We start from the raw sequence: 18,611 nt of genomic DNA on the forward strand, positions 1-18,611 counted from the left end.
AGTCATAGTTTGCACTCTAATCACTGTATTTTACTTGTGGGTGAACTTAATTAATGGTGATTTGCGCTTATTACATGTTTTATGCCTTGCAGAAAATGATTCCGAGCTATTAAGATAATTTGGAGCTAATTTGAACAAGTTGGAGCTTTGAAGTCTAAATAAAAGCCCAAGAAATTAAGTCGGGAACACGTTCTGGGGTCGAGGACCAAGTCTGGATGTCAAAAAGTGAGAAAAAACATTACTCTGAGAAAAATACACTACCGCGCCACGCCATGCGTAGCGGGGCGCTGGCTAGTGAAAAATTCCTACATAGTGAAAAAAATAGGCCTCTGAACTTTCCCACTAATGCGGTGCATGGTGCGCCGCGGTAGTGTATTTTCTCGCCCAACTTTTCTCACTTCGGCTTGAAAAGGATAGTTTCATCCGAACCCATTCCTACATAGTATAAATATATCAAAAACACGATTTTTTAGAGGATTTTTTACCTTGGAAGCTTTGGGAGAGCATTGGAAGCAACAAGACACATGATTTCATCATCTTTCCATCAATTTCAATACGGGAGTTTGGGTTATAACGTTAGATTGATGCTTTCTTAATCTTTAATTATAATTGTGATAAATTCCTCCATGAATATGGACTAGCTTACCTTAGGGTTTGACGAATATGGTATTTTGATAAATATTTGTGGATTTTAACTCTAGTTCTTTGCATGAATTCGTTTATGGAGTTTTAAATTGTTGTAACTTTATTCACCTATTTATTTAATTGAAAGAGGAATATTTTGCCGATTAACTTTGCATTATTTTGTCTGGTTTAATTCAGTGATTCTCTTAAGAAATTGAAAGAGCTTGTTGAATTGTTTATTAAAGCAAGTTAGGAGAATATTCGAGAGACGTTTTCCTGAAGACTAATCCATTAATGCTTGCTTGTACATTTTCATAGTGCTTATGTTAGTTTACCTCGTAGAGTTAAGATTCAATCAAGAGAGGAGTCTTTACTACACGTTTGAACTAATCATCGAGTGAATTTGTGAGAATAGTTAGAATATTAGAGTGAATTAAACTAGAGTTAAATCCCAACTAGCTATCTTGCACCTATCTTGTCATAACCCTTATTCCTCGCATTGATAGGAAACAAAATCTGCTAATCTCTAGTTCTTTGTAGTTAATTGCAATTCGTAATCAATCCAATCAAGTTTTGATCATCCTGAATAGCAGTAAAACCAAAAAATTACTAGAGCATTGTTTAAATTCAATCTATGTAGAGACGATAATCATAACTGTACTATCTTTGGCTAGCGATCATTAATTTCGTGTTGTGTTTGTGCTCGTTAAATCCCTAAAGCAGCCAATACCCTTACTAAGCTATTAGTCATCATGCAGGGATTAAGATTGTTGTCCAACACAATCTCACTCCTCTAGGGATTGCCTCTGAATCTGTTGAGGTAATTAGAATGATTCAAAATGACCATCCTACTTATAATGTATTGATTTCAGAATGCTGGTTAATGATGGAGAGGTTGGGGAACCCAGTAATAGCTGTAACAATAGGGAGCAAAATTGAGTAGTTGAGCTACATGCAAAGAAAAGGGCTGCGAAGAAGCTTTTTGATATGATAAGAATGATAATAGTTCTTCTTGTGTTTCTTGCTTATGATGTTGTTTACCCTAAAAGCTGGACAATTAAACTAATAATGTGGTTTTAAGGATACATGATTTCACCTAGTACCAATTGATTAACGTAAAGATAAGTAATGGAAATTGTCAATAATATAAAGCAAACCAATACTTGAGCAGAGCCCTCGAGTTGGAATACCCTCGAGCTTAGTAAAGCAAGAATAGTTAAAAAGCAGCAAACTGATAGACAAGAGAATGTAAATTAGAGAGTGAATATTGTATTCCTTTGATCTGTGTCAATGTAAGGTCCTTACAAATAATGGGGACTCCTCTTTGTATAGTAGAGTAATCCTAATTATGGTATAACTCTAATTATAGAAGTAAATCCCATGATTAGCCTAAACAACCGCCCTTGATTTGATCTGTTCCGGGATTTCCGCCGTTTTCTTCCGCCGGTTACGGATATCTCTCCTTTCCATTATTGCGCTTCGTTCGAAGTCTATCATATATGGTCTCGACCGCCGTTGGCCTCGATCTCGACAAGCACCTCGATTCTCGAGCTGAATACCTTATCTTCGTGCTCTAACCTGATCCATTAAGAGATTAACCCTCGATATGATTCCCTGGTCTCGATTAAATGGCATAATCGGGAAAGCCATATTTTAACCATATACAGATAGTCCCCTTGTTTCTTGGAATGTAATGAAGAAGAAACGAACTGAGCCTTCGATTTTATACCTCGACCAGTTATAACGTCACCCTTGTGACGGAAGTGACCAAAACACTGCGTCGGTACAGTTCCCAAAACCATTAATGAGTGTCAGTTGATGGTCGGCCACCAGCGTTTTTGAACCGTCACAGCAAATATTATAATAGGTCTTCATCATAATTATCTCAAACTTTACTTTCAAAACTTCCCTTAATCTTCAAAGCACTCTGCTTCCTTCAAGTTTTCCAATTCTGCAAGTTCTTCAAATCATGTTGTCAATCTTTTCCCAAAACAACAAATCCCATCTTCTTCTTTCTCTGAATTCATATAAAATTGGCAAAAACATCTAAAACCGTTCCCTAGAAGGAAAAAGCTTCTTCATCACGGTCGGCCGGTGATAAAACATCGGTGGAGCCACGCATCGAGGGGTGTGTTCCTGGGTGGTGTGATCTTACTTTCGACTTCAAAGTCGATAAACCTTCGTCGGTCCCTGGCCGATGTGAGCCAATGTCGAGTTATATATGCTCGATAACTGAGGGTGACCTCAAGCAGGTGATGAAGGATTGCAACTAGGGAGACAAAGAGGTGGTGATTCCGACCCCTAAAGAGGAAATTACCACTTATGTGAAAGGGTTTCTAAGTGTTTACACTTACCCTTTCACACTGGGCCCTGTCGATCCCGTCATCATCGACTTTTGCCGCCAATACCGAGTAACCTTGGGTCAAATCCACCCCTCTTTTTGGAGGATTGTTATTATGCTCTCATTCTTCGTGAGCAAGGTCTAAGGGATGCCTTTCACCCTCGACCATCTCATCAGAATGTATAGCCCCCGTCTCTATCGAGGCGGGTTAATAAGGCTTCGGCGTCGGGCTACCAAAGTGTTATTCTCGAGCATTGACGAGGAAAAGGATCGAGGTTGGATGGGCCGGTTCATCCGGAAAAGGATTGCCGACAAAATCCTGATCGAGAAGATGCTATTCCCTGAGGAATAGAACATGAAGCGTAAGTACCACCCATGGCCTCTATTTACTGTCTTGTTTCCTTCGCTTTTTCTCATCGATATTCCTTCCTATGATGCAGTGGTTTCTTGGATGCCTGGTGCAATTCTGAACCTTGAGGGCTGGGTTCGAAAACTGGCATCGACCTCTTCATATGCCGAGCGCTCGTGGGGTGATTTGGCAAGGGGCCGATGGGAGGCCAAAAAACATGTTAAGCTTCTTTTCAAGTATTTTATGGTCTTTTTCGGAAATCTTTCCTTTCTCATACAAGTGATTTCTTTTTTTTCACACAGGCCTCGGAGATAATGCCTCCATGAGGCCCCCGTCTGGAGAGGAGGAGGTTCCGCCCCCGATCCCGAAGCCGTCTAAGGAGAAGAAAAGAAAAAGGGTCTCACCCTCCGATACTCCAAAGCCTAAAAAGAGCAAGGCCCGTAAGTCGAAGAATGACACCGCCGCCCTGCCTGTCGATATAGCTCAGCGACTACGAGATGAAGAATAGGAGAAATAAGATGCTGACTACGAGCTGGTGGCTCAAAAGAGGGGCACCGAGGTCCCAAAGGTCGCTGAACCGATGATGATCGAAGAGGTTCAGCCTCGGACCGAAGAGATCTCAAAGGGTGGCCCGGGCAAAGTCCCTGAGTCCTCTGAGGCTGAAGATGCCTCCTGCCGTGATGGGAAATCGGTGGATTAACCTAAAGGGGACGGTTCTGAGGTCCTTCAAAACGAAAAGAACGCCCCAAGTGACTTGCTTGGGGCAATAGACGTTGATGATGCGCCGCCCCTCCCCACATTTTATGAGGGGCAAATTCAGGAGGCCCAGGTCATGGAGACCCCCGATGTAGGAGTGGCCCATGAAGGGGAGGACCTTTTTCACGGTTGCTTTACGGGAGTCGAAGATGCTTTCGATCTAGGTGATGCATCGAGTATCTTCCATGAGGCTCATCGACTCCTGAGTCATGTAAGCCTTAACTCCCTTTATCAATACTACTTTTGCCTTTGTTTCCTTTTGCTTGATTTATTTCTTCATAGGCTTTGATGCTTCATCGGGAAGTGTTTTCTAAATCCCGGGCAGAGCTGTACCGGTGTGAGGCCGATCTGAAGAGGCTCGCAGAGGAGAGCGATGCCCTAAAACTTCTCAGTAGGCAAATAAAAAGGAGATCAGGGACCTCCGAGCTGAACTGGCAATAGCTCATAAAGGGCAAACCAACCTAATTGAGCAGGTAATGTAAATTTTTTGGAAGCTCGATGTATTAATTCGGAATGACGACTAACACTTCAATCCTGTAGGTTCAGCAGAAGGCCGAAAAGATCGAGCAACTTCGCAAGGAGGCCAAGATGAAGGAGGCAGAGACTTTGGGGTGGAAGCAAAATATGGACCGCCTTGCCTTGGAGAAAGATACTGCTCGAGCCCACCTATCTTCGGCTGAATGTCAACTCCACAGCATGAAGGAGTAGAGCTTGGCCCGAGCCAAGAAAATTGAGGATCTCGAGGCTCGGTTTGCCTCTGAGCTTGCAAAGGCCACTTCTGAGACAGAAAGAGTAAAGGTTGAAGCCGAGGCGATCGTGGCCATCTATCAAGCTGATGCTGAAGTTGCTCAAGTTCGAGCAAAGGTGGTGGCTGGCATCGCCTAGACTCGATCGTACTGGGCTATCAAGCATGCCAAATACCAGTCTCGAAGAGGGACTCTCGAGGAGATACATTCTCGTGGCTTTGACCTTATTGTCGATATCGAGAACGTGAAAGTACTCGAGGTCGAAGCCAAAGCGTTGCTCTCTTCTGATGATGAGGATTCCGGGAGCTCGAGTGGATCCGAGAGTGGAGGGGATGAAGATGAGGCTCCCGGGGAAGATTAGGTACTTAGAATTTTTTCTTTTTTGGATTTTTGTGTAAGACCCTGAGTGGTCTTTGTAAATATTTTTGCATATATGAAAGATCTCTTTTCTTTCCAATTTGTCTCCAATTTCTGTTTTGTGAAAATTCTGTTTTGCTTTTCGCCTTTTGATAATTTTGATACACTTGATACCTTGTGATAATTTTGACTCACTTAGTTGCCTTGCGAAAATTTTGTTCGTGAATCCAAAACGTAGGCAACTTGATCAAAGTTAGACTAGTATAGTCTCTACAATCGAGTGAGTACTTTCTCGAACTCGAAGTAGAAAAAACCCTTAGGTTTTAGTTGAGTGAGCGTGGATTCTCGAAAAAAAATATAATGGCCCTTAAGCTCTTGAATTGGGCCGATATGGTCTCAAAGAGTGGCTTCTTCCCTTTTCGGCTTAAAAGTTTAATCATATAAAAATTTGTTCTGCCTTAGAACGAGATAAATCTGTACCCATCAGGATATTTGAGGGTTAGTGTTATCGAAATCCTTTACTTTGTTATGCCTTAGCATAAGCTTGTTCGAGAGTTCGAACAATTTGGTGCCCCTTAAGGTTTTTCAGGGTTGATGGAAACCCTTTGTAATTTTGCCGGGGGTAGCCCTTTTTAATCGGTTTTATAAAAATATTTGAAGGCCTGTTTTATTACGGAATTTGGACGTCTCCGAACTGTGTTAGTTTGGCTATAGCCTTTAACTTGAGATTTGCCCTTTGGGCTTGTTTCTCAATAATACTTCGAACTTGTTCGAAGTGCCAGTCCCCGAATGGGGTGGCCGTGGCCTATAAAACCGAGGATTGCCTTTTCAAGGTTTTATGGTCTCAAAGTTTAATAATTCAAATATGTCGACTTTTGGATGGCAGTCCCTGAGTACGGGGTTGATAGCTCGAGCTTTAGTTGTGATCGGCGCTTGAGCCAGCTTCCGCAATATGTCATAAGTAAAGTAGAAATGTAAAGTAGAAATTTCAATAAGGCATGGGACATCTGGTAAGGAAAAAATACTTCTTTCAATAGATAATTCATGCGTACATGTTTTGCCATCGGGGCTTGAGTAATCTACAAGGACACAGTTCATTTGACCGTTTGGTCCTTTGTAAAATTTTACCTATCGAGATTTGTTGATACAAAGTATCTTCCTTGAGAACATAACATCCGAGGGTGATGCCCCCCAGTATTCGAGGTTGATTGTAGAAAAGCCTCGGATAATGTTGAATTGTCCCCAGATAGCACAAATAGTTGTTGCCTCGTTAAAAACCTCGCCAGAAAAACCCATTTGGGAAAAAAACCGATCTAAGTGAAAAAGAGTGCAACGTGTGCTTTAAAACCTGAGGTCTTTGAGTTGAAGAATTTCTCGATGTATTCGATCGAATACCTACAATAGGTTAGTATCAAATACAAAATGAAAAAAGAGAAATTCATACCTTAGCAATAATATCGTTTTAGGAGTGATATGTTTTAATTATTTGGCACTTTTTCGGCGTTCATCGTGCCAAGTTTGTAAGATCCCTTTCCGATGACGCCAAGGACCTGATATGCTCCTTCCGAATTTGGGCTGAGTTTCCCTTCGTTTGGGTCTCGAGTATTGAGGGTGACTTTTCTCATAAGTAAGCCCTCGATTCGAAAGTGGCGAAGATTGGCTCTTCGGTTGTAGTATCTTTCCATGCGGTGCTTCTGTGCTACCATTGTGACGAGAGCGGCTTCCCGTTTTTCATCTAGCAATTCGAGGCGTGTTTTCATATCCTCGTAATTTGACTCTTCCGTTGTGTATCGAAACTTGACGCTGGGTTCCCTGACCTTGACTGGGATCAGAGCTTCGGCGCCATATACTAAGGAGAACGGTGTTGCCCCTGTACTATATTTTGACGTTGTTCGATACGCCCAAAGGATTTAAAGCAAAATTTCTCTCCATTTTCCCTTAGTGTTGTTCAATCTTTTCTTTAGATTCTGAATGATGGTCTTGTTTGTTGATTCGGCTTGTCCGTTCCCACTAGGATGATATGGCATCGACAAGAACCTTTTTATTTTTTTATCTTCGAGGAACTTTGTTACTTTGCTGCCGATAAATTGTTTTCCATTGTCACATGCTATCTTGGCGGGTATCCCGAATCGGCATATGATGTGATCCCAGATGAAGTCTATGACTTCTTTTTCCCTGACTTTCTCGAAAGCTTGTGCTTTAACCCATTTAGAGAAATAGTCAGTCATCAATAAAATGAATTTAGCTTTACCTGGGGCTGATGGTAGAGGGCCGACGATATCCATCCCCCATTTCATGAACGACCATGGGGATATGACTGTGTGAAGTTGTTCTTTGGGCTGGTGGGTCAGCGGCTCATACCTTTGGCATTTGTCGCATTTTCGAACACATTCTTTAGTGTCTTTCTCCATATCAGTCCAATAGTATCCTGCTCTGATGACTTTGGTCACAAACGACTTTGCACCGGAATGGTTTCCGCAAGTGCCCTCGTGGATTTCTCGTAGAACGTAATCGGTATCTCCTGGTCCCAAACATTTTGCTAACGGCCCATCGAACGTTCTCCTATATAGTGTTCCATCCTCGGCCAATAGTGCAGCTTTAGTGCGTAGAGTCCTTGACTCTTTAGGATTCGATGGAAGCTTCCCGTTCTTTAATTATTCGATGTACTTGTTCCTCCAATCCCAGGTTAAACTTGTGGAGTTTATCTCGGCGTGCCCTTCCTCGATCATTAACCTTGAAAGTTGTACGACAGTCCCCGAGCTAAGTTCATCATCTTCGATCGATGACCCCAAATTTGCAAGGGCATCGGCGTCGCTATTTTGTTCCTGATTCACGTGCTGTAGCGTCCACTCTCTAAATCGATGAAGAGACACTTGTAATTTGTCTAAGTACCTCTGCATCCGATCCTCCTGAACCTCGAAAGTCCTGTTGAACTGATTTACCACAAGTTGGGAGTCACACTTGGACTCGATGACCTCTGCTCCCAAGCTCTTAGCTAGCTCGAGACCAGCAATCATGGCCTCATACTCGGCCTCATTATTAGTCAACTTTGAAGTTTTAATAGATTGTCTAATTGTATTTCCTGTGGGCGGCTTCAAAATGATGCCCAGCTTGGACCCCTTCACATTCGAAGCAGCGTCCGTGAAAAGGGTCCACACCCCCGAAGATGTACCCGATTTTAGCATTAGTTATTTTACGACCTGGGTGAGGGCTGGCGTGAAGTCAGCCACGAAGTTTGCCAAGATTTAAGACTCTATGGCCATTCGGTGTTGATACTCGATGTCGTATTCGCTAATCTCAATGGCCCATTTGGCCAATCGGCCCGAGAGTTCGGGCTTGTGCAAAATATTGCAAAAGGGATTAGTGGTTACAAAACAAATTGGGTGACATTGAAAATATGGTTTTAATTTTCTAGAGGCGCTTATAAAAGCAGGCTCCAACTTTTCTAAGTGTGGGTACTGGGTCTCGGCTTCACCTAAGGTCCGACTAACATAATAAATAGGAAATTGCGCACCTTGATCTTCTCGAACTAGGATGCCACTTACTGCAACTTCCGAGACTGCCAAATACAAGTAGAGTTGCTCGTCCGCTTTCGGAGTATGAAGCAATGGGGGGCTCGAAAGATACCGCTTTAACTCTTCCAATGCTTGTTGGCATTCCGGGGTCCAAGCAAAATTGTTCTTCTTTTTGAGTAGTGAGAAGAACCTGTGACTTCGATCCGAGGACCTCAAGATGAACCGGCCTAAGGCGGCTATCCGCCTTGTTAATCTTTGTACGGCCTTAACACTGTCTACGACTGTGATGTCTTCGATTGCCTTCATTTTATCGGGGTTGATATCGATTCCTCTATTTGACACCAGAAAGCCAAGGAACTTGCCCGAACCGTCCCCGAATGCACATTTCTCAGGATTGAGCTTCATGTTGTATTTTTTCAATATGTTTCCTGCAAATGTGTCAAATGCTCCTCTGCGCGCTGGGACTTAACTAACATATCATCAATATAAACCTCCATTGATTTACCTATTTGTTCTTCGAACATGCGACTTACTAGGCGTTGATAAGTAGAACCAACATCTTTTAACCCAAACAACATTACATTATAGCAATAAGTACCGTACTTAGTAATGAACGAAGGCTTTTCCTGATCCTCCGGGTTCATTTGTATTTGATTGTACCCAGAGTAGGCATCGAGAAAGCTGAGGGTCTCGTGGCCGGTCATGGCATCGATCATGCGATTGATATTCGGCAAAGGTAAAGAATCTTTAGGGCATGCTTTGCTTAAGTCTTTATAGTCTATGCACATTCTGAGTTTATTCCCCTTTTTAGGGACTACGACTACGTTTGCTAGCCATTCGAGATATTTTACTTCCTGAATGGATCCTATTTTGAGAAGTTTGGTTACCTCTTCCTAGATGAATACATGCTTAACCTCGGACTGTGGCCTTCTCTTTTGCTTTACCGGCCTGAACTTCGGGTCCAAGCTCAATCAATGAGTGGTAATCTCCGGTGGGATCCCTGTGATGTCAAGGTGGGACCAAGCAAAACAATCCATGTTTTTAATAAAGAATTTAATGAGTTTTTCCCTGAGCTCGGGAGTTAACCCCGTCCCCACGTATACCTTTCGATCGGGCAGGTGCTCGATCAGTATGACTTGTTCCAGCATATCGAAATCATCGAGGATTATGAAGGTTCGAGGTATCATATAATCATCATCCTCGAAAGTTTCTTGCTGCTCCGATCTGGTCGAGGCCGGCGACTGTGGTTGCTATTTGACTTCCTGTTTTCCCTTCGGTTCCGGTCCCTTCGTTGATGATAGTGCCAACACTGGTATTACCTCATCACTTGTAAACATCTCTTTGGCTGCGGGTTGTTCACTGTACACCGTTGTGATTCCTTCCGGTGTTGGGAATTTCAAGACTTGATGAAGCGTTGAAGGTACTGCCCTCATATTATGAATCCAAGGTCTTCCGAGCAATGCGTTGTATCTCATATCACCATCGATTACATGGAACTTCATTTCCTGGATAGTCCCGGCTACGTTTACTGGCAAAATGATCTCCCCTTTGGTGGTTTCACTCGCCATGTTGAAACCGTTGAGTACTCGAGCCGCAGGCACGATTTGATCCTAGAGGCCGAGTTGCTCTATGACCCTCGATCGAATAATATTTGTGGAGCTACCTGGATCAACCAACACACGTTTAACTTGAATTTTATTCGTAAGGATAGATATTACCAGTGCGTCGTTATGAGGCTGTTCGATCCCTTCTTCATCCTCATCGTTGAAAGATAAGGTATCTTCAGGTAAGTTGTCCCAGGTATGCTTCTCCCTTATGATTGTAACTTTTGTGCGTTTAAATGTCGGGCCCTAAGGAATATCGACCCCACCAATGATCATATGAATCACGTGCTGCGGTTCCTCCTGTTCATTTTTCCTGTTTGCATCCCTATCTCTGAAGTGATTTTTAGCTCGGTCACTCAATAACTCTCGAAGATGACCTTCGTTGAATAAACAAGCTACCTCCTCCCTTAATTGTCTGCAGATTTGTGACCATGGGTTCCGTGGTATTTGCACACTTGATTTGGGTTCCTTTGAGCTGGATCGCTCTGTAAGGGTCTGGGCCATCTAGTGTCCTCAATTCGGCCGATGGCTGATACAAACCTGATGCATCGACGCTGAAGTTTTATTCTGATAATCGATGTGCTTCCTTAGATCAGGCATCCCTACCGAAACCGCTTTTGCTCATAAGCCCTCGGGAACTCTATCCCCGATCATTTCTTCTATCATTCCGTACGGGGTTGCATCTGGGCCCGTTATTTCTCCGATCTCCACTATATGGTTTGTTTCTATTTGATCGTGGTTCCCAATCGACATCCCTTTTAACTCTATCCACAGACATGTTGGGATAAATCGAACCAAGTGGAGTTCCCAATTGATCATCTTCGACCCTAATCTTCGACTGATATCGACTGTGTACATCGACCCAAGTGATAGCTGGATATTCGATTAAATTTTGCTTTAACTGTTGTGAAGCTATGGAGCTCCGAGTGTTGAGACCTTATGTAAAAGCTTGAACAGCCCAGTCGTCGGTGACTGGAGTCAAATCCATTCGTTCTATTTGGAACCGAGATACGAATTCCCTAAGCATCTCGATATCCTTTTGTCTTACTTTGAAGAGGTCTGATTTCCTTGTTGCAACTTCAATGGCTCCGGCGTGGGCTTTCACAAAAGAATCTGCGAGCATAGGAAACGAATCAATAGAGTTGGGTGGTAAGTTATGATACCATATCATGGCACCTTTCGATAAAGTTTCTTCAAATTTCTTCAATAGAACGGATTCAATCTCATCATCTTCTAAGTCATTTTCCTTTATTCCGCATGTGTACGAAGTGACGTGCTCATTAGGATCGGTGGTCCCATTGTACTTGGGGATGTCTGACATACGAAATTTCTTATGAATGGGCTTCGGAGCCGCACTTTGAGGAAAAGGCTTCTGCACGAACTTCTTTGAATCCAAACCCTTTAGGATCGGGGGTGCCCCCGATATTTGGTCCACTCGTGAGTTGTACGTTTCTACCTTTTTTGTCATAAGCCTCTATTTTATTTTCACCTAATTCTATCCGTTTAGTGAGCTCCTCGAGCATTTTCATGACGGCGGGATCAGTTCCCAATCGTGTCGACGCCCCCTTTTTCCTCTTTTAAAAGGAGAAATCGGGTTTACGACATTTTGGGCGGACAACTTTATTCCTTTTGGGAATTTGGGTTTGAGATTTAGAAGAGTCGCCACCTAATGATTAAGTGCATTAGGACACAAAAAAATTTAAAAGGAAGAAGAACCAGAGAATGGGTAAGGGCTTGAAATTATCTTAGGGGGAAGGTGTTAGGCACCCCTAAGATCCACTAGTGTGGTTCCCGGCCATGTTATAATTGTGACTTTAAAACAAATAAGCATACAAGACAATTTCCACATAATGATTACAAGTAGGAATGTATAAAGGTTAAATAAGCATGCTGGAGTCAGAAAATAAGTGGTTTCATAGTTGTTTCAAAGATTGTATAAGTGCAGAAAATAAGGATCAAATAGCGAATGCGAACAATCAGACGGAAGAACTGAAATGGGCGGAAGTTTTAAAAGGAAACAATGCTGGAAATTCAAAGAGGTTTTAGATGACGTGAAGCAAAATGCAAGGTTTAAAGAGCTGAAAAACTGACAGTTTAAAGAAAACAATAACGAAAGTACATAAGGAGAAGGGGTCCTAGGTTTACAAATAACATGGATCATTCACACAACACCCGGTAACCAATTATACGCGTGGTGTTATCGTGTGATCATCATATCCATGTCTACCCTTCCCGCCCCGTTAAGGTATTGAAGCGCGAAATAGTATCGCTACTTATTGCATGCTATTACCCGTCCCGATCCTATCAGTCCCGGAGGCATTGAGACCACTAATCCTAAAGGGGAGGGAGTTGGGGCCTTTCAGAAGTTTTAAAAGGATAAAAGTCTAGGCGACAAACAAAATACATAATCAAATAGGGGAGAATCAAACAGCAGTTACGGCTCACACAGGCCTCCTCACTTAAAAGCAAATATATAGCATGACTTCAAATACTGGTTAGGGTCTGAATTAAATTTAAAAGCGTTAGGACAGGTGGCTGATTTAGCACATATTTTCAGATAAGAAGTCCGAATTAGACCTACCTGCTGGTTGTAATTATTAAAGACTGCAAAGTTGATTAATTACCTAAAGGTTTGCCTAGGTGAAACCTATAGGCATGATATCTGACAATGCAAAAGTATGTTGATTTTAAAGAAGGCTTGCTGGTTATAGAAAAAAACGAATTCTACAGATTAAACGACATTGCTACTGATTTTAAACTTGTAAACGAGCTAGACGATTCAGATTCATTAGTTATCCCTATAGGAATGCTTTCTAAGCATGATTGACTTAGGACATTTGTAAGAGTGCAGGAATCCTATAGGCATGGTCTCTGGAGTATATTTGTTATTTTACCTATGGATTGTTTGCCTAAGGGGAGTATGCAAAAGTGCAGAAACTTATAGGCATGATTTCAATATGCAAATGAATAACTTATAGGCAGGATTTCTATATGCAGTGATGAATGACTTATGAACAGGATGCAATAATGAATAACTTATAGGCAGGATTTCTATATGCAGTAATGAATGACTTATAATTGCAGAAGTAAACCTAAAGCATGATATCTACCCCATATGCATAACATGAAAGTCCTTCCCCCCATTTTACTATACACCCCATAAGTCATTACAAGGTTATTACAACTTGAATGAATCCAGAAAAGTGAATAAATAAAATACATCAGAAATTAAAATTCCAACCAAGGAGAGCCTAATTCAGACTCCTAGTCTGACGTATGGAATAAACCAACTTCCAAGGACCAGATTCTCCAAAGCCTTTCTCTCATTTGGGATATGTCAAAGTTCTAAGGAGTTTCCTGAACTCCAGGCAATGCTTACACCCCAAATATCATTGTAGAAATATAGTACAGTGTGGAAAGGCCAACCCTTAATTGTCCAAGTTCAGAGGGAACTCAAGGTTCCCAAGGCAAGGCTCATAGGAGGGGGGCAGAACTTAGAGTCTAAGAGTAAGTGTAAGTGCAACAGAGGAGGAATTAGGGAAGGCCATGGCAGGCTAGTGGTCATGCCTAGCAATTAGGATGCTTGTACACCCCTGACCAGCCTGTCAGCCAAATCTTAGGAGTTAGGATCTATTGAAGATCAAGTTCCGACCTGAGCAGTAATTTGGGTACTGCCAGGCCAAAACCTTAACTCAGATACATAGAGGGGGATAGGGGTAGGGATTTATAATAGAAACAGTTGTAAAGAAAGAAACACACATAGCTAATCACTGAACATGAACGGCAAAGTAAACAATAATGCTGAAACTATAAACACATAGGGGTAATGGGGTAGGGAGCAATTATTCATAAGGAAGAGAAGCAGGCAATAACATATAGGCATTTTAACTCAGATGTTACACTTTATAAAGGGTAGAAAGTAGACATGCATACAAGACTATAAATAAACACATTGGGGTGATACTAGAATTAATTTAGGACATACCAGTTTCAAAGAAGCAAGTAAAGAGAAGCAGTAGTCTTGTGAAAGCCAAAGTGCAGACAAGAAGCAAGAATGCTCTAAGTATAAGTTCAGAAGAGAATCGTGATTGTGATTTTTTAAGAGTCTATCTTTTTCTCCTTAAGGATTCATGTATTTATAGTGTAGAAAGCAGGCAGAAACAAGGCAAGAAATAATTTTGAAAGCTGATTGCTAATCAATTACACGAAAATCTCCCTTAATTAAGTGGTTCAGATTCAAATGGGCATAACTAATTAAGGAAATAAATTAATCAAACTCTTTTCAAAGCCGTACAAGAGGGGTAAATACATAATAGTTATTTAAGGGCAGGGTTTTGACAGTACACGGTTGTATAATTAAGGAAAAGAGTCAATTAATAGCCACGAAATCAGAATTCCAAATACTTGGTGCGAGTGAACCCAGTCAGAAAAGGGGGGAAGAAAGGTTTTACTTAAGGAAAATCAGTAACAATCAATCAAACCCTAAAAATAAGATTCTAATCAATCATAAGTTGGAAAACCTTTTCAAAAGAAAGAATTCATCACACATATAAAAACATACAACCATGCTTAAACACGAAGAACTATCATGCTAATCAGTAGAAGAGTCTAGCATAGAAAAAGTTCAGAGTCGTAAACAAAGGAGTTCAAACTCAGCTCATAGACTCAGAATGAGTCTAAAAGAGTTAAGGGTTCCAAAATAGAACCCAGTTCAAACATGTAATGACCCGGCCGGTCGTTTTTGGAATTTACGCCCCGATCCCCCATTAACTGCTTCCCCTAAGTTCATTTCTGCTATTTTGGTTTGCCGGAACGTTCGGTGTTGGGATTCGAGTGTTTTGGGACACTTAGTCCCTATATGAGAGCTTAAGAATTGAAAAATGGTCCGTAATCGGAACAGTATGAAGAAGACCTCGGAATGGAAATCCGATGGTTCCGTTAGCTCCGTTAGGTGATTTCAGGGTTGGCAGCGTGTTCGGAATGTATTTTGGAGGCTCGTAGCTCATTTAGGCTTGAAATACCGAAGTTTGAATTTTTGAAGTTTCCAGTCCGATAGTGAGTTTTTGATTCGAGGGTTGGATTGGAATTCCGGAAGTTGCAGTAGCTCCGTCATGTCATTTGGGATGTGTGTGCAAAATTTCAGGTCATTCGGGCGAGGTTTGGTTTGGTTTTTGATCGAAAGTGTGTTTTGTTGGAATTTGAAGTTCTTAGGCTTGAATCTTTGATTTAATCGGACTTCCGGTGTTGTTTTAGGTGTTTTAAGGATTGGTACAAGTTTGAATAAGGTATTAGGTGGTATTGATGCTTTTGGTTGAGGTCCCGGGGGCCTCGGAATGATTTCGGGTGGTTAACGGGGAGATTTTTGAAGTGTTGCAGCAGCTGGTTCTTTTCATCTTCTGGTATTTTCGCTTCTGCGGCTTGGGAACCGCAGAAGCGGAGCCGCATAAGCGGCTGGATCATCGCAGAAGCGGTTTGGGACAGAGTTTCCAGGCGTCGCAGATGTGGAGGAAATTCCGCAGGAGCGGCCTCACATCTGCTAGAAAATAGCCGCAGATGCGGCCGTTTAGCTCTTAGTTGGAACCGCAGAAGCGGGCATAAGCGGAACCGCATAAGCGGTTGACTGGACCGCAGAAGCGGATGTGATCGTTTAGTGAGAGTCACAGAAGCGGCTCACTTTCCGCATAAGCGGGACCGCAGAAGCGGAAATCCCCGGGCAGAAATAGAAATTTCGAGGGTTTGAGTTTATAAGTTACAAAAAATCAATTGAGAGCTCGGTTTAAGGCGATTCTGAGTGGGAGTTGAAGTGAAGATCACTGGGTAACATTTCTTTGGTCCCTTCTTGTTATATTTCATCATTACATAGTTAAATCTACTATTAGAATTCGAATTCAAGGTCAAAATTTGGGGAAAAATTGGAAGAAACTTCATAGACCTAATTATTGAGTTTTGAGTGGGCAATTGACCTCCGATTTGGGAGATTTTGATATGGTTAGACTCGTGAGAGTATGAGGGTTCTGAAAATGTAAAAATTATTCGATTCTGAGACGTTAGTCTGCGGGGCGTTTTGGTCATTTTACTCATTTTCGCGCCCTAGCTCTAAATTAAATAGTGGAATTAGTTGTTTGCAATATTATTTACGATATGTAATTGAATTGAATAGATTTGGACCATTTGGAATCGGATACTCGTGGCAAAGGCGTGGTTTCTATTGATATTGAGCCGGTTCGAGGTAAGTGGCTTGTCTAACCTTGTGTGGGGGACCTTTTCCCTTAGGATTTGTTATTTGTTGATTTGAGTGCCTTGTACGCGAGGTGACGGGCGTGTACTTGAGCCAATTGTTGGAAATCCAGTTTTTCTTAAGATATTGAGATTGAGTTCCTTTCATATTTGCTTTATTCTACTTGCAATTATAACTTTTCCTAGATTAGGAAAGCATGTTTAGTTGATTTAACTTGCCTAATTGCTTAAGTTGCCTTAACTATACTACGTGAAGCATGCTAGGCCAGTACTACCTGTTGCTTGTCTTTTGTACTTCGTTTTCGTGTACCTTCTGGTTGTGATTGCGCATTTACATTGGGACTACAAATGTGGGATTCCGGTAGCTCCCCCCTTTGTTTGTTTACTTTGGGACTACGGGTTCGATTCCCGGTAGATCCCCCTGCACTTTTACTTTGGGACTGCGGGTTAGATTCCCGATAGATCCCCCTGCACATTGATAGTTGGACTACGGGACGGTATCCCGGGAGATCCTTCGGATATACACATATGATGGACTACGGGACGGTATCCCGGGAGATCCACTAGTCAGTTGAGAAAAGGACTACATGACGGTATCCTGGGAGATCCTCATTGTTACCATTGGTGTTGAGCTGTACTTATTCTGTGGTTGTTCCATTCTTGTGTATTTGCTATTGCCTTGCTTAATCTGTCTTATATCACATCTGTATTTATTATTTCTTTCAGATTATCATACTGTTAATTATTGTTATTACTATATTTTGTCTCAGTATGGCCCTGACCTTCCTCGTCACTACCCAACCGAGGTTAGGCTTGGCACTTACTGAGTACCGCTGTGGTGTACTCATGCCCTTCCTGCGCATGTTTTTCATGTGCAGATCATCCAGGTACCTCTACTCAGACGCCCTATCAGTGAGGCAGGAGGACTACGGAGACTTCGAGGTAGATCTGCTGCGTCCGCAGACCGACGAGTCTCCCTCTTATTCTATCTTTAGTACTTAGTTTTTCCTTCTTACGGTTGTTAGAAATTCTGGAGTTCGGAACCTTTACTATACACTTCTGTAGCCTGTGTTGCCCGTGAGTTTTCGGGTTTTGGGGATTGTTTTTAGACTTGTGATATTGAGTTGTACTTGCCAAGCGGCATTCAGTACAGTTCCTTTTAGATATTTGATTTGATTTTCTCTATTTTTCCGCAATTAATATATTTCCGCAAATGTTAGGCCTACCTAGTCATGGGGACCAGGTGCCGTCATAACATGTTCACGGTTGGTGAACTAGGGTCGTGACAAGTTGGTATCAGAGCTCTAGGTTCATAGGAGTCACGGAACACAGGCCGGTTTATTAGAATCTCGCTGATCGGTACGGAGACGTCTGTACTTATCTACGAGGGACTATGTAACCGTTTAGGAAAAATCTTGGTTTCATTTGAATTCCTTGTCGTGCGATATTTTGACATCAATTCTAAACTTCTGACTTCTATTCTCTCCCAGATGGTGAGGACACGTGCCACTCGAGATGATCAGGCACCCGCGCCCCCTACTGCAGCCGTCCGAGGCCGGGGCTGGGGGAGAGGCCGAGGACGCGCACGGGGTGCAGCCAGAGCACCCGCGCGAGCTGCCGCCGAGGTACCACCAGCAGATCTAGCCGGAGCCCAAGCACCTGGCACACCTACTACTGCCACTACTACTCCAGCGCTCCAGGAGACTTTGGCTCAGTTCATGAGCATATACACCACCTTGGCTCAGGCGGGGTTGCTTCCCCTCGCTGCAGCCACATCCCAGGCCGGGGGAGGAGCACAGACTGCCGCCGTCTGCACTCCTGAGCAGCGAGTGCAGGTTGAGAAGGTTCCCGAGATTATTCCCCTACCGCCTGCAGCGCCAGTTCAGCCCGAAGATGGGTCAGCTGCTTCATAGGACGAGCAGCGGAGACTTGAGAGGTTTAAGAAATATGATCCCCCAGTGTTCACTGGCTTAGCATCAGACGATTCCTTGGGATTTCTAGAGGAGTGTCATCGTATTCTTCGCACTATGGGCATAGTGGAGTCCAGCGGGGTTTCTTTCACTGCATTTCAGCTTCAAGGAG

The sequence above is a fragment of the Nicotiana attenuata genome, unplaced genomic scaffold (genome assembly GCF_001879085.1).
Source record: "Nicotiana attenuata strain UT unplaced genomic scaffold, NIATTr2, whole genome shotgun sequence".
Taxonomy (NCBI): domain Eukaryota; kingdom Viridiplantae; phylum Streptophyta; class Magnoliopsida; order Solanales; family Solanaceae; genus Nicotiana; species Nicotiana attenuata.